Below are 18,016 nucleotides of genomic sequence, written 5' to 3'. Positions count from 1 at the left end.
ACCAAGCTAAAGAGTAGTTTATAAGATACTGAATTGTGCTCTAAAGTTTACTTGTAAAGAGCCAAGTCCTGGACTATCAAGTTCCACAGAGATAGGCACACATACAGCCAAGTAAGTGCTCAGCTATTTTATCTCAGAACACACCAGACTAAATGCAAAGACTAACATGGAATTCAGCCATTGCCACTGCCACTTGCTGTAGTCTGATTTCTTTGGGCATGGGAAAAATTGATTTTTCACATTTCATCATCGTATCTCTATCTATTTTAGTTTCATGCCACATTTACGATACTTTCTCCAGCTCATTCCTTATCCAAAGGATCATTCTATGGCATTTTTTGAGCCATTATTATGCACTGGGCACTGTATATGCCCAGTCCTTCAAAAAGGACCTAGCTTGGTAATACAATCGCTTTGCTTAAGAACAACTAAGTTAAGCCAGGTAAGCCTAGTTATTAAATGACTAAGACTCATGCTTCAATAAATGTCATATAAATTGGAATGAAAAGAAGTGCTGCTACAATGGCATTGTTAAGATCATAAATTTTTATCAACCTGTCTAAAGAAACTTGAATAAGTAAAACAATTGACAGCAAACGCTATGCTAGCTCTTTTTCTAATTTATATTTTAAGGAAACTCCTGCACTCCTAAGTATACAACAGATTACATACACAGACAATATATTTTACCAACATAAAAAGTTGCTTTAGATAGGAGCACCTTACTATAATAGCTTCGTACATTTCCTTAAATCAAAGGTACTTTAAAGACCTTTTTAAAAATATTAATTGATAAATCCTCTAAATATGACCTAAAATATTATAGCCTCAACATTATCTGTCAAGTAATTTGTTCAAAAGTTTATAATGGGGTAAAACTGAAGCTACCATTAACTTCGAACTCACTACACTACACTACAAAACTTAATTATGATTTCATTCATGAGTATATACCTTCTTGAACTATCAGTATCTATTTTATTCATAGCACTTTTTGTTTACCTTGACATATTTCAAATACAATTGATTTATCTTTAAATAAAACTTCTTAATACTAGTTATATTATCAAGGCAAGCACCTTTTAGAAATCTTAATGTCTGGGCAAATGTAACATTTTGGAGGTTTTCAAAATACACTTTCTAAGAAGACCTTATCATAATGTTGTAAAGTATTGACTTTGCATTCACACTACCCAGAGTATCAGTAGTGGATTGGATTCATAGCATAGAATGTCAGACTTTAGGTCATGCACTTGCCTATTATTCTGTCCTGCTCATTACCAGCTCAGCTACTTTGTTCTAGTTATTAGTGTCTGGAAGTTTCCATTTCCCATTTACAATATGGAGATTAAATAGCACATCCTCAGGTCTATGGATGATTGAAAAAAGATAAATCCACTACAGTGTTTATCAGACTGCCTGGCACATAGCATTTAATAAATGTTAGCTATTAGAGTGGCAGAGGCATATAATAAATAATAAATATGAGTTTTATCATCTATCTTTGGTAACATGGCTCCTTAAAGCATTGGCTTGGACTTAATATTGTCCAAATCTTAAGTCACGAACCATGGATCACTGAAAATTTGGTGTGGATAACTTTGTCATCAGCAAGGGTACATTCCCTTATGGGCTGAAGGGGATTTTTGTCTTGAGAGAAGAAAACGTGAAATTGGCAATCCATTTTGCCCCTAGTCTTTTTTTTACCTTTGTTGAATTTAGTTAAAGTGAATAAATATTCCCCTACACTTCTAAGACACCAGGTTGATATCCTATGAACTTACAAGGGAAGATAAGACATGCCCATGTCCTTAAAGAATTTTACAATCTAGTGACATAGGAATCTATTGTTGATTAATCACGAATGGGCCTATTGTAATACTTTATATAGTGAAAGTGTAAACAGAGCATTCAGGAGCAAAGGATGAAGTAGGATTCCGAGAATAGATGGCATTAGAGATAGGCCACCCCATAAACAGGTAAGGAAACAGAAAAATGAGAGGGAGGGACATGTCTTTCAAAACAGAGGAAACATATGGTTCAAAGGCAAAGAGGCAAGCAAGAAAGTTCAAGTACTAGGACATTTCCATCAATGTAGCGCGTATATTTGTAATGTATGCATTTGAAAATATGGGATTTAATGTTAATATCTTAAGAATAGATGCCAATTAGGCCGGGCGCGGTGGCTCACGCCTGTAATCCTAGCACTCTGGGAGGCCAAGGCAGGTGAATCGCTCGAGGTCAGGAGTTCGAGACCAGCCTGAGCAAGAGCGAGACCCCATCTCTACTAAAAATAGAAAGACATTATATGGACAACTAAAAATCTATATAGAAAAAATTAGCCGGGCATGGTGGTGCATGCCTGTAGTCCCAGCTACTCGGGAGGCTGAGGCAGTAGGATTGCTTAAGCCCAGGAGTCTGAGGTTGCTGTGAGCTAAGCTGACGCCACGGCACTCACTCTAGCCTGGGCAACAAAGTGAGACTCTGTCTCAACAACAACAACAACAACAACAAAAAAAAAAAAAAAGAAAAGAAAGAATAGATGCCAATAAATTGAGGCACACTTTCCTGAAAAAAATTGTTTTTGTTATTTCAAAATTTGCTTAACCAATGGAGTCCAAAATATTAGTACTATTTTACTACAGCTATATTTTTCAAAAATATTTATTATCCATCAATGATAAACAACTTCCTAGCCTTTGAAAATATAATTATTTTAGATAAAATTTAGATATTTCAAATCCAGAAGCATCAAAGTACACAATATCATTTTCCCTACTTCTAAGTTCTCAGTAGGAATTGTAGCTGTTTCCTATTTTGTGGCCTAATGCCAAAAGTAATTTTATTAGTCAAATGCAGTTAACACATTTTCATTTTTAACTAAGTGCAATTTACTTCCTGCTGGTCATTTACAGTTTCCTCTCCTAATGACTGACTTAGTAAAAGTGAAAGATTGCCTAGGGCTGCTGCTCAGCAGGTCATTAACAAGTTGTAAATGAGAGGGACATTTAGACTATCACTTCAATCATATATGTGTATCTATATTTAAAAAAAAAATACTAAATTGTATTAGGTCGTGAGAACTCGTACCTGAAATACCCATTCTATTCCAGGCCTCAGGATTCCCTACAGTCTTAGTAACCGAAAAAATATTTTGGTAAGGAGTAAGGCTTAATAATAATAATAATAATAATGCTTTTTCTTCATTTATTGATATTATCTGATAAATTTTCTTCATTTAGCTGAATTGTGAATTACTTAGGTTTTCAGAAAGTGTTAAGAGTATGTTATATTCCTACAATCATCCCAACTTTGCATGACTTTTTATCCCATGCATTTACTGGTAAATATGGTTTCCTAATATTTTCTTTAGGACTTTTGGATGTAGTTATTTCATGAGGTTGGCTTGTAATTTTACTTTCTTGTATTATTCTTTTCATTTTTCAGCATGCATGTAATGCTGACATAAAAAATAGCTGAAGACTGTCCCCTCTTTTCCTATTTTCTGGACGGGTTCCAGAAAATGGTAACCTAGCTCAATTTCTTCCCCAAATATTTGATAGAAATTCATTGATGAATCCAACTTAACTTTGTATTTTCATTGTGTCAACGTTCATGATTACAGAATTTAATTTTTAGAAAAAATTATAGAATTAAATCAGGTTTTCGATTTTTTTTTTTCTGTGACAGTTTTGGTAACTTGTATTATTCCAGGAATGTGTATAGTTTAATTACATTTTTTTTTTCATTGTCAAAAGTTGCTTATTTTCTATTAAATCTATAACGATATTTTCTTTTTTATTTCTGCTGTTAGTGATTTGTGTCTTCTCTCTTCATATTTTGTTCAGTTCTGTCAAGAGTTTAATCTGCTAGTTTTTTCACAAAACCAAAGTTTCTCCTTATTGCTACTCTCTAGTGTATGTCTGCCTTTTAATGCATTTATTTATGCTTTTATATTTAGTATTTCCTTCTTTATCCACCATGGGTTTAATTTACTGTTTTTTTCTTAATCTTTGATATTCATACTTAAATCACTGATTTTTCAGGATTTTTGTCAATATTAATGCATTTAGGCTGTAAAGCTTCCTTAAACAATTGCTTTTACCTACACTCAGAAGTTTTGATGTAAATTATTTTTTATAATTCAGTTCAAATATTCTCTAATTTTCATTATGATTTCTTATTTTTTGTTAATTCATGAATTATGTAAAATTCTGTAATCTGATTAATTTTCAAAATACGTGGGGATTTTCTAGTTACCTTATAATTCTTTTTTTCATTTTTCCTTTTTTTTTTTTTTTTGGTAGAGACAGAGTCTCACTGTGTTGCCTAGGCTGGACACAAACTCAAGTGATTCTCTCACCTCAGCCTCTGTGTAGATGATTTCTAATTTATTTGCATTATCTCAGGAAACATATTCAATGTTTTCAACTTTTGATATTTGTTATGACTTGCTGTATGCCCAAGAGTATTGTCAATTTAAGCAAATTTCCATGTATTTGAAAAAAGTGCTTGGTACAGTGTTTCATTTATTTCTTTTTGTTCAAGTTTTCTTACCACGTAGTGAAATTCTTCCAAATCCTTACTGATATTTAGTCACCTCGTTTTATCAGCTACTGAGAAAAATATATTAAAAGCTTTGACTCTGAATCTATGTACTTCCTCTAATTTTGCTAAAGTGGCTCCATGTAATTTGAGATTATGCTATAGGTATATATGAATTTATACTTACTACATAGTATTGGTGAATTTCACTGTTTTTCACAATGAAATGATTATTTTACTATCTGTAGTAATTCTTTTTGCCTTAATATCTATTTTGTTTGACTTTAATATAGTTATACCAGCTTTTATTTTTTATTTCTTGGATGTATAATATATATTTTATGATCTTTTACATTCAACCTGTTTTCTTATCTTCTAGATATATTTATTGTGGAATTTATGTAGTTAACTTTTAACTAGATCATTCAATTTATTTATGTTTAATATAATTATAGGTATATTTTTCTATAAAACCTACCATTTTCAAATCTCCTTTTCTAATTTTTTGATTAAAACTTAAAAAAATTATACATACTTATTGTGTTTTATATGTTGCATTGAAATATATATACAATGTAGAATGGTTAAATCAAGCTAGTTAACATATGCATTACTTCACATACTTATTTTTTTGTGGTTGATCGTTTGTTTCTATTTGTCTCATCTGTTCTACAATTCTTTCCCTCCTCCTTCTTTCCTTTTGGATTACATTTATTTTTCATTCCTCACCCCCTTCTATTTTATTGGCAGTAATTTAACCGAAGCATCAAAACACATGTTGTCTACATTTCCAATGTTATTGAAGTCCAACTTTAATTAAAATTTCTAAGCTTTTCCTGGAAAATGCAATTTTTTTCTTTCCTGAATCAATGCAGTTGTTTTGATAGCCCTTAATTACTTATATAGTCAACATTTACTTTAATTTAACACATTTTATTGGTAGTAGTATTTTGTTGTTATTCTTATTGCATTTTTCCCCTCTGTAACTATGAGTTTTCATTTGCCTCTTTTAAATATGTCTGTAACTTTGAGTCTTTGGACTCAATGTAATATTCTTTCAGTTTTGTGAGTTTTTTTTTTTTTTTATGCTCACAAAATTTCTGGATATAACCTTTATTCTTGAAAGTCATCATTCCACTTTTGCTGGGCTTCCACTGTTTCTATTGAGGAGCTAGCTGTATGTGTAAGTGTTGTCCTTTTACAATTAGGCTGTCTTTTTCTCTGGCTGCATTTGAGGCTGCTCTTTGTTTTAGTGATTATTAATTTTCCTGTGATATGCTTGAGTATTAACTTCACTTTATTCTGCTGGGTTATGTAGGGTTTCTTGTGTATGAAGCATGATGTTTTCTTAAAGCCATAAATTCTTCAATATATTTTTCCCTTTAATTTCTATCCTTGTTATAGGTTTGGTTTTCCAGGAATGACTCTGAGATGGAGTTTAGCATGCAGGATACTTATTAAGGCATGCCCTTGGGATCAACATTTGTGGAAGGAAGAGGAATGATACAAGACTACTTACTAGGGGGAGAAGTTGAGCTGTAATGCAGGCCCAAAGCCAACTTAAGCTGACCCCCAAGGAAATACGGAGCTGCGATGCGGCCCCTTGAGTTTCCTCATGTTGGGCCAAGGCAGCTGGATGGTTACACTCCCCCATTAATCGGTCACTGGATATGAGCTTCTGCAATGCTGTGGACTTAAAATGTGCCCCTCCTCTCCAATTCCTACACGGAAGCCCTAATCCCTGACGTGATGGCATTTGGAGATGGGGACTTCAGAGGTAATTAGGCTTAGATGAGGTCATGAGATTGGAGACTATAGTTAATTAGTGCCCTTATAAGAAGAGAGAGAGAGAGATGACAGCCCTCTCTCTCTCTACTATGTGAAGATATAGCAAGGTAGCCATCTGCACATGAGGAAGAGGGACCTCACCAGACACTAAACCTCCCAGCACTTTAATTTTGGACTTCTCAGCTTCCAGAAATGTGAGCAATAAATGTTTATTGTTTAAGCTACTTAATCTATGATTTTTTTTTTTTTTTTTTGCAGCTCAAACTGTCTCAGATACTGAAGAAGGGGTGTAAACTTGGAAGAGGCAAGTCCCTAAAGTCAAGGCAATGCTTGAAGCTTTAAATAGCTGAAGACTACCTGCTGACTGCACTCCCAGCAGCTGGGGCAAGTCATTTATTGAAAGGTTAGTTATGCTGACACATGCCTACATATGTCCAATACACTGTCCTTTCCTTCCAATACTTCAATAACACATTTGTTAAATGTTCTCACTGTATTCTCTGTCATTTACTTTCTCTCTCAAATTTTCTGTCCTTTTGTCTATCTATGCTATATTATGGATATTTTTGTTTGACCAACTATCTAGCTATCTATCTATCTCTTTCATCATCTGTCTTGATTTTGCTGTTAAATTTATGTAATGTATTCCAAATGTTGGCTATTGTATTTTTTATTTATAGAAATTACACTTGGTTTTACTTTTGGTGTTTGCGGTTCTCTGCCCAAATTTTAAGTCCTTTTTAAAAATCTCTGAATGTGGCAAGTATTTATCTTACCCTTTTCTATATTAATATAACTATCTAAAGTCCTTGTAGCTCTGTTTCTATTATCTGGGTTTTTTTGGAGGGAAGGTTGTTAATGTTATGGTCTGAGACGCAAGAAATGAAAGACCGAATTGAGCCAAATCAGGAGTCTTTATTAGCTGGCCAGCAACTACCCTCTGCACCGCCCAAAAGCAGCACAGAAAAAAAGAAGTGAGCCTTTGAAACAGAAAGTTTTTCTATTTTAAGATTTTGTAGGTAGAAAATTATTAAGATTGAGCAAGCATGTGTACAAAAAGCCTCGAGTAAGCATTATATCATTTTCTTATCTTTGGTGTAACAGGATCTGGGCAGTGTGGGCTCTGGGCCATATCTCGTTCACACAGAACATGGGTGTTGTAATTGTTTTACGCAGAACATGGGTGTTGTAGTCACATAGGAATTTCTGTGTTGGGGGTAGCAAGCAGGAGCAAGCAGGTTTTACAGAAGCAGAATGGCAGATTAATGATTTTTTGGTGTGAAACCCAGACTCTAACATTCCCCACTGGTTTTTAGGAGGAATCAAATCATTGATTCTTTGTTATTAACATCACAGACACGTTGATAGTGGGTTTGGAGGACCATATATTTCACAGCTTGAACTCTTTGTTTAACATAAGAAATTAGGCTGTTTATGATGCAGGGGCCAAGGAGCAGTGTCAGCAGAATGGGAATAACTGGTTTTGTTATGGCTGACAAAAGTGTTGTCATCCACAGGGATTAGGGATGACAAGTGCTTTTAAACTTATCCCCCCTTTTTTGGTGTTTATAGTACTGTTAAATATATCAATACATATTGTCAAAAATGATCTCGCAAACAATCTATTTTAACCTTTTTCTGGCTATCTGCACCCCACCCTGCCCTTCACATAACTGTTTCAAGTAAATAAGGTATTTAGCTTATGTCTAAGGATTTATCTTTTAAGTACAAAGTGGAATTTTGTGTTTAAAGGGCAGTCTTTCCTCCCAGCCTGAGAAGAGGGGGAGGAGCCCACTCAGAGACATGTCTTCAGAGGCAGCAGAGGGGCGGGGAGCTTGGACAGGCTCCAGCCCAGCCTTTGCTAAGGCTCTCCGGGCCTGCCTAATTATGACAGTGTCATTTACTGTCTTTCTTTGTAAGCACCTAAGTGTAGTTTATAGGCTGGTGGGGCGGTGCCGTCTGCTGGATTAAAACAGATAACTAGGAGGAACCAGAGGAGTCTCTAGAAAGTCTTATCTTTAGTGGGTCCTTGGTGGGTCGGGTGATCTATTTTTCGGGGAGTTGATCTGGAGTCACCTTCTTGATCTGCGTGTGGTGGATCCAATGATGCTCTCTGGCAACCTTTACGGCTGTTGGCTTGGTGAGGATCACTGGCAGGGGTCCAGTCCACCTGGCCTCCAAGGTAGCTGGTTGGAGTTTTTATTTTTTATCCAGACGAGGTCTCCAGGCTGTACCTGAAATAGAGCTTTCTCGGGAGTGGGGTTAGTTGGCTGAACATGATTTTACATGGGGTTATGTCTTTAACATAAGGAGTGTATTTGGTTTTTAGCAGGGCAAAGGGAAGGATGCTTATCCCGTCTGTGCCAGTCTCCAGCTTTAATCTGTTTAATGTTTTTTAAAGTTTTATTTATCCTTTTTGTCTGTCCTGAACTCTGAGGCCTATAAGCACAGAGTAATTTAATAATTGAGTCGTTTGGGTGATGAACGCTGGGCTACTGTCGGACCCCAGTGCAAGTGGGAGGCCAAATGGGGGAACAATTTCAGTAATTAGTTTTTTGCAACTACCTGTGCTGTCTCTGACTTCACAGGAAAAGTTTTTGCCCATCTAGAGGGGAGGTGTCAATGAAAGTAGTGATATCTGTATTTGTCTAGTTTTACTTTTGTCAAGTCCAATTTCCACTGTTCCCCCAGGGCTTGTCCCCTTAACCTGGTCCTGGGGGTGGGGGAGGGGGGGGATTAGTCCCATTACCTGACTTGTGCACAGGCGAGACATCTCGTTGTCATCTGCTGGGCCATCTGATGCAGCTGGGGAATGCAGTAGTCCCTCTGGAGAAGTTTGGTCAACTTGGTGCTGTCAAGGTGAGTGCTCTGATGTATTTGCTTGATTAGGTCTCATCCTAGGTATTTAGGGACTAAGACCCTATTGTCTGGGAGGATTTTCCAACCTTCTGAATCAGTTTTAGTTTTCAGGGCTTTTCTTAATTTAACTTTCTCTTTGGTGTAGTTTGGAGGGTTTGGCAGGAGCCATTCTGGGAGACCAGGGAGAATTTTTGTGCGACTTCCTTGGCTGTCACATTGGCGAAAGCATTGTCTCTCGCCACTGGGGAGTCAGTCCTCGTTCTTGGTAAAGTGCCCCATGTACACGTGTCGTTGCAAAGGCTCTCCCCCGTCTTAGGGCCTGGGTCAGGGCTACGAGTTCAGCCTTTTGGGCTGAGGTTTTACGTCTGACAGCCTGTGCCCAGACAACCCCGCCTCCAGTTACGACAGCCGCCCCTGCATACTGGACTCCTTCTGAGACGTAGCTGCTCCCATCTGTGTATAATTTCTCATCGGGGTCTGGGCACAGGCGGTCAGTGAGGTCAGCTCTCAGGTTGGTAAGAGACCCGAGCATTTTGAGACAGTTATGGAGTGGCTCCAATGGCTAATCATCCAGGAGCAGGGTGGCAGGGTTGAGGGAGGCAGTCTTTAGGAACCAGATTCTGGGGTGGGGGGGGTGCTAGCAACAGTATCTGATATTAGGTTATGTGGGAGTTTGAAAGCCACCTCTTGGGGGGACTTTTTAGCAAGGCCTCCACTGAATGGGGGGGGGGGGCTATAATTTGCAGGTCCTGCCCCAAGGTGAGTTTGGAGGCTTCCTTTGCTAAGATGGCAGTCGCAGCAATGGCCCACAAACAGCCTGGTCAGCCAGATGCTACCTTTTAGACAGGTATGCACCCAGTCTGTTCCAGGGTCCTAGTTTTTGAGTTAGGACCCCTTTAGCTATTCCTGTTTTTAGCAACATATAACTGGAAAGGCTGGGTCAAATCAGGCAAGGCCAGTGCAGTGGCACTCACAAGTGGCTATTGGAGGCTCTTGAAGGCTTTAGCCTCGTTTTCAGTCCAGATCAGAGCATCCCTCTTTCCCCCATGCTAGCATACAGGGGATTTGTTATCTCAGCAAACGTGGGGACCCAGAGTCTGCAGTACCCCACTGCCCCCAGGAACTTGCGTATTTACCTCTCAGTTTGGGGCTGTGGGATCTTTAGGATAGTTTTGATTCTACTGGTTGAGAGGGTTTGTTTGCCTTTCTTTAGTGCGTACCCTAGGTAGGTTGCTGTCTGGGTACAAAGCTGAGCCTTTTTAGCCGGAACATGGTAGCCCAACTGGGCTAATCTGTTAGCAGGTCCTCAGTAGCCCTTTTATATGTGGCTTGATCCTTGGTGGCTCCGGTGTCTTTCAGAAACTCTTATCAGTTTGCCCCCCACATTCAGAGTTACCTTGGACTGCTGGGGGCTTATCAGAATGGAGCCCCAGCCCCGTCAGTCTGTGTCCTCCATGAGGACCGGCACAGGCTTAGCCACCTCCTGCTTTCTGTGAGGACATTCGTTTTTCCAGTGACCATGTTCTTTGCAGTAGGCACACTGGTCACAGCTTAGGCTGGTCTTCCTCCTTCTAGTATTCCCCTCTGGTCTTTTGGGCCTCTTGCCTTTTTCAGTTTTATATCTTTCTTGTTTCACCATAGCAGATAAAAGAATTTGGGCCGTCCTTTTAGACTGGGAAGTCCCAGGATCCTCTCTGTTGTTATAAATTTTCTGGGCAATTTCTATGAACTCAGACAGCAATTTTCCCTCAAATCCTTTTAATCTCTGCAGCTTTCTCCTAATCTCAGGGGCCGACTGAGGGGCAAAGGCAATATTAATGGCACGTCTATTCTCTGGTGCCTCTGGGTCTATGGGAGTATGCAGGCAGTAAGCTTTAAAAAGGCATTTTAGGAACACTGCTGGGAACTCGTTAGGTCCTTGTATGGTTTTGCTTACCTTGTACAGATTAGTTGGCTTTTTAGCTGCAGCCCGTCTGCCTCCTAGCAGAGTCTGGCAATGCCGATTGGGAGCCTCCTTACCTCGTTCCTCATTTGGGTCCCAGTCCGGGTGCAGGTTGGCCCGTCAGGGCCAGGAATTGTCTATGGATGACAAAACTCTTAGAATAGCCATGGGTAGAGAGACAATTGACAAAGTTGGTTAATTTTATGGCATATAACAAAGTAACAATAACCATAATTATTACTGATAATATATATGAAGATATATTAATAACATGTTTATACAAATATAATCCTAAGAAAGTTAATACCATTTTCTATTTGACAATGTTTCCTGTATAGTTTTAACATACCAAATAAACCCAATATATTCTTCTTAGACTTTTAGTGGCCCTAATATTTTAAAAAAGCTAGTTTGAGTTAAAAAGACTGGAATTTGGATTTTGGAAAATTTGTCAAATATCAGAGGCTTAAATCCCCTTTCATGGACTTTATTTCAACTTGCACAGACCAGCTACAACATGCTTAAAACTTTATTTTGCCTTAACCTTCCCCTTTTTTACCATACAAAATTCTTTCTTATACAATATTATTCTCCTCTCTGTTTAACCTTTCATACCAAAAATATGTTTATATATTCATATCCAATAACATTCTACCTATGAACATCCCTCAAATAACAATACCACTCTACTTAAAAATGACAGCTTTAGCAGTAACCATTACAGGCTTTGCCTTACCAATAGAACTAAACCTTGTAACAAACAACTTAAAATTTAAACCATCTTCACATATATTTACATTCTCAAACTCTCTAGGCTTCTATCCAGCGACCATGCGTTGTCTGACCCCCTTATCCAACCTAACCCTAAGCCAAAATACAGCATCTCTCCTACTAGACCTAATTTGACTAGAAAAAGTCATACCAAAAAATATATCTCAACTACAAATATTATCCTCTACTACTGTATCTAACAAAAAAGGCCTAATTAAATTTTATTTTCTCTCATTTCTCGCTTCCATACTCTCTTACTAATCGTATAATTTCTCAATCCACCTTCGAATAATCTCAATAATAATCAAAACACTAACAAAGATCAACTCCAGCAACAGCTGCAAACCAGCTAGTATAATTATAAAGAGAAGCCACACCCAAAGAATCTTCATGAATTACACCAGCCTCCTTACTCTCAAAAATTATCCAATCCTCTATACTGCCAAAACAATCTGCCACTTCTATACCACCATGCTCAACCATTCACGCTACTATAAACAATTCCATTCCTACTCCTAACAATAATGCTCCCCAAATAACAACATTAGATCCCCAAGTCTCAGGATACTCCTCGGTAGCTATCACTGTAGTATAACCAAACACCACAAGTACCCCGTCCAAATAAATCAAAAATACTATCAAACCCATAAAAGAACCCCAAAAACCCATAATACCACAACCCACAGCTCCACTAACAATAAGCTCAACACCCCCATAAATAGGAGAAGGCTTTGATGAGATACTTAAAAAACCTAGTACAAGTACTACACTTAATAGAAACATAACATACGTTATGATTTTTACATGGGTTCTAACCACGACCAATGACATGAAAGACCATCACTGTATTTCAACTATAAAAACACTAATGCCTAACATCTGGAAAAATAACCCCTTGTTGAAAATCATAAACAGCTCATTCATCGACCTCCCAGAACCATCCAACATCTTTTCATGATGAAACTTTGGCTCCCTCCTAGGAGCCTGCCTGGTCCTACAAATAATCCTAGGAATACACTACACAGCAGACACAACAACTGCATTTTTCTTCCATTACTCACATCTGCCGCGACGTGAATTACGGCTGAATTACTCACTATCTCCATGCCAACGGAGCATCCATATTCTTCTTATGCTTATTCATTCATGTTGGCCGAGGACTATACTATGGCTCATTCACCTTATTGGAAACCTGAAATATTGGCATCATCTTACTATTCACAGTAATAGCTACAGCTTTCATAGGATATGTTCTCCCATGAGGGCAACTATCATTCTGAGGCGCTACAGTAATTGCAAACCTTCTCTCAGCAATCCCATACATTGGCACCAGCCTAGTAGAGTGTATCTGAGGTGGTTTTTCCGTCGATAAAGCCACCTTAACCCAATTCTTCCCCTTCCACTTCATCCTACCATTCAACATCTCCTTTTCCTACACGAAACAGGATCCAACAATCCACTAGGCACCTTATCAGACTCTGAGAAAATCACATTATACCCTTCTAGTAATGACTCTAGTAATCTTCTCCCTCGACTTATTAGGAGACCCCGACAACTGTACACCAGTTAATCCCCTTAGTACTCCACCCCATATCAAACCAGAGTGATATTTTCTATTTGCCTACTCCATCTTGCTATCTATCCCCAATAAACTAGGAGGACTATTAGCTCTAGTCTTCTCCATTCTAATCTTAGCCATCATCCCCATACTCCATACAGCCAAACAATGAAGCATAATATTGCAGCCTCTTAGCCAATACCTATTCTGAATTTTAGTAGCTGATTTACTTATCCTCACATGAATTGGAGGCCAACCTGTTGAACACCCCTTCATTATCATTGGCCAAACAGCATCTATCCTCTACTTTTCTCTCATCCTTATTATTATATCAATAGTAACCCTAATTGAGAATAAGATACTCAAATGAAGAGCTCTGTAGTATAACTCAATACCCTGGTCTTGGAAACCAGAAATGGAGGATCCATCCCAACGACATCTCAAGGAAGAAGCACCAGCCCCACCTTCAGCACCCAAAGCGGAAATTCTACTTAAACTACTCCTTGCCTCTTCCAATATAAATCAACTAACCATTAAAAACTACACTGAATTCCACTCAGTGACTAAAACATAGACAAGGACCTAAGTACCCACTCTATGTACATCGTGCATTATGTGCCTTTCCCCATTAACATGTATTAGTACGATGTATGTTTAATCTTACATAGAACGTATATGTATAATTGTACATACAGTTCCAGTCTGCATGCATATAAGCAAGTACATGAAACCTATGGGTGTACATAAAACATACCTGTGTGATTGTGCATACAGTCTCAATCCATATCAGCAAGTACATTACTCCATGTCGTACATAGCACATCCCTCAATTAACTGGACAGTGGCACATATCATGTCAAATATCCTGTCAATACGGATAATCACCTCCATTAGTTCTTAGTGAAACTACCATCCTCCATGAAACCAGCAACCCGCCCACAGAATGCCCCTCTTCTTGCTCTGTGCCCATTAAACTTGGGGGTGTCTACAATGAAACTATATCTGGCATCTGGTTCTTACTTCAGGGCCATAACACCATAATCACTCATTCGTTCCTCTTAAATAAGACATCTTGATTGATTAGTGACTAATCAGCCCATGGCATGGACATAACTGTGCTGTCGGGCAGATGGTATTTTTTAATTTTCAGGGATGCTTGGACTCACCATGGCCTACGCCAGCCCGCACCCAGTGCATTGATTATAGCTGGACATAGTATGTACATTCTTTCCCCTCATAATTATCATAGGTGACTATTTAATTCATGCTCAAAGGACATAGACAAATTTTCAGACACGTACATGTGCACATGCACACGTACACATACACGCATGTACACGTACACCTAGTACCCAAATATCTTACGCAAAACCCCCTACCCCCCGTTCTAGATTTATACAGATTTTGGTATAATTACTCTTGCCAAACCCCCAAAACAAGAGCTTCTGCACTGATTATTTAACTAAAACTAGAACCTTATTTATGCTTTCAGGTTTATCTCAACTGTGATGGCCCTATTGATTCAACACCCTTGCAAAAAATCCTGAACCCAATAATTACTAGTGTAATACCTTGAAACCCTTCTCACCTAAGGAACTATCCTCAAGCTCAATTATAAGTTCAACTAGAAGTGATTTACAGTCAAATTCTCAATTAAACCCACTTTAAAAATTCACCATTTTTAAGATGGATCATAGGCCTCTCAAGCCGAAGAAATTCCCTATTTGCAGGGTTCCAAGAAATAAAGCTACAATACTGACATAGCACCTTAAGGCTTTTTTTCACAGCAACCATAAGACTTCAGTTAATGTAGCTTAAATCATCAAAGCAAGGCACTGAAAATGCCTAGATGGGTAATTATACCCCATACACATACAGGTTTGGTCCTAGCCTTTCTATTAGTTATCAGTAAGATTATACATGTAAGTAATAGCACCCCAGTGAGAATGCCCTCTAGATCCTCTTCAATTAAAAGGAGCAGGTATCAAGCACGCCAATCAGTAGCTCACCATACCTTGCTAAACCACACCCCCACGGGACACAGCAGTGATTATACTTAAGCAATAAACGAAAGTTTGACTAAGCTATACTGACATTTAGGGTCGGTAAATTTCGTGCCAGCCACCGCAGTCATACGATTAACCCAAACTAATACAACCCGGAGTAAAGTGTGTTTAAGACCCCTACAAATAAAGTTAAATTTTATCTAAGCCATAAAACACTCCAGCTAAAATAAAAACTAACCTACGAAAGTGACCCTAATATCCTGAAAACATGACAACTAAGACTCAAACTGGGATTAGATACCCCACTATGCTTAGCTGTAAACCTAAGTAATTAATAAACAAAATTACTCGCCAGAGTACTACAAGCAACAGCTTAAAACTCAAAGGACTTGGTGGTGCTTTATATCCCTCTAGAGTTGCCTGTTCTATAATTGATAAACCCCGATAAACCTCACCACTTCTTGCTAATTCAACTTATACACTGCCATCCTCAGCAAACCCTATCAAGGCCCCCCAAAAAACACCAAACATAAAAACATTAGGTCAAGGTGTAGTCTATGAAGTGGAAAGAAATGGGCTACATTTTCTAATAACAGAACAATACTCTAACAGCAGCCTTTATGAAACTAAAGGCCAAAGGAGGATTTAGCAGTAAATTAAGAATAGAGAGCTTAATTGAACAGGACCATGAAGCACACACACACAGCCCATCACCCTCCTCAACTTCCCAATTATCAACTCATTAATTACATCACACTTAAATCACAAGAGGAGACAAGTCGTAACAAGGTAAGCATACTGGAAAGTGTGTTTGGAGTATTCAAAGTGTAGCTTAACCTTAAAGCACCCGGCCTATGTGTAGAAGATTTCACAACGTGTGACCACTTTGAAACTAAGACTAGCCCAGCTCTACCCACAAATAACAGACCTGAAGACCTTAAACCAAACCATTTACCACCAAACAATGACAGTACAGGAGACAGAAATTTCACTCGGCGCTATAGAAAAAGTACCGCAGGGGAAAGATGAAAGAACATTTAAAAGTATATAAAAGCAAAGCTCACCCCTTGTACCTTTTGCATAATGACTTAGCTAGAACAATTTGACAAACAGAATTTTAGCCAGTAAACCCAAAACCAGACGAGCTACTCACATGTAGTCAGTCATACAAGAACATACTCATCTATGTAGCAAGATAGTGAGAAAATCTGCGAGTAGAGGTGAAAAGCCTACCGAGCCTGGTGATAGCTGGTTGTCCAGGAAAGAATTTTAGTTCAACTTTAAATTTACCCTGAGTAACCTAAAACTTAATGTAAATTTAAACGTTACTCTAAAGAGGAACAGCTCTTTAGAACAGGCTACAACCTTTAATAGAGAGTAAAAAAATTAAACCCCATAGTTGGCCTAAAAGCAGCCACCAATTAAGAAAGCGTTCAAGCTCAACACTATATTAACCTAATTCCAAACTCCACACCAACCTCCTACTAACCGACAGGACTGATCTATTATTCAACAGAAGCACTACTGTTAATATAAGTAACAAGAATTCCAATTCTCCTAGCACAAGCCTATATCAGATCAGATACTCACTGATAATTAATCAAAAAGATAAAATCAAATATAATCTAAATAAGCCTTTATCCAAATAACTGTTAACCCAACACAGGCATGCACAAAGGAAAAATTAAAAGAGCAAAAGGAACTCGGCAAGAACTAACCCCACCTGTTTACCAAAAACATCACCTCTAGCATAGCTAGTATTAGAGGCACTGCCTGCCCAGTGACACATGTTCAATGGCCGCGGTATCCTGACTGTTCGAAGGTAGCATAATCACTTGTTCTTTAATTAAAGACTTGAATGAAAGGCCACACGAGGGTTAAACTCTCTCCTACTCTCAATCAGTAAAATTGACCTTCGCGTGAAGAGGCAGGAATATAGTAATAAGACGAGAAGACCCTATGGAGCTTGAATTCATTAACCCAAATAAACATATGTACAATAACCTAATAATATAGGCATAAATACCTACCAACTCTGGGTTAAAAATTTCGGTTGGGGTGACCTCGGAGCACAACAGAACCTCCAAACAATTTCAGCCTAGACCTTGCCAGTCAAAGCAGCTCCTATAATAAATTGACCCAAACTAATTTGATCAATGGAACAAGTTACCCTAGGGATAACAGCACAATCCTATCATAGAGTTCATATTGACAATAGGGTTTATGACCTCGATGTTGGATCAGGACACTCCAATGGTGTAACCGCTATTAATGGTCCATTTGTTCAACGGTTAAAGTCCTACATGATCTGAGTTCAGACGGGAGTAATCCAGGTCGGTTTCTATCTATTTAATATTTCTCCCAGTACAAAAGGACAAGATAAATAGAGCCAACTCAATAGAATGCTCTTAAACCAATAGATGAAATAAACTTAATCTAATACATTATTTCACGCCCTGCCCAAGATCAGGGTTTGTTAAGGTGGCACAGCCCGGTAATTGCATAAAATTTAAGACTTTAAAATCAGAAGTTCAACTACTCTCCTTA

At 38.2% G+C, this 18,016-nt stretch overlaps 1 long non-coding RNA gene across 1 annotated transcript; it reads right to left on the bottom strand.

The window, feature by feature from the left end:
* Positions 1 to 7,265: 7,265 nt before the first annotated feature.
* Positions 7,266 to 17,702, bottom strand: LOC138376901 (uncharacterized). The gene is made up of 4 exons (XR_011231758.1): positions 17,500 to 17,702; positions 14,218 to 14,328; positions 11,129 to 11,271; positions 7,266 to 9,184 (listed from the first exon to the last, which is right to left on the bottom strand). It is a non-coding gene; the product is annotated as an uncharacterized lncRNA (long non-coding RNA).
* Positions 17,703 to 18,016: the final 314 nt, after the last annotated feature.

This window comes from Eulemur rufifrons, chromosome 29 (genome assembly GCF_041146395.1).
Source record: "Eulemur rufifrons isolate Redbay chromosome 29, OSU_ERuf_1, whole genome shotgun sequence".
Lineage (NCBI taxonomy): Eukaryota > Metazoa > Chordata > Mammalia > Primates > Lemuridae > Eulemur > Eulemur rufifrons.
Note: the sequence above shows the minus strand (reverse complement) of the source record. Positions and strands in the feature narration are given on the sequence as shown.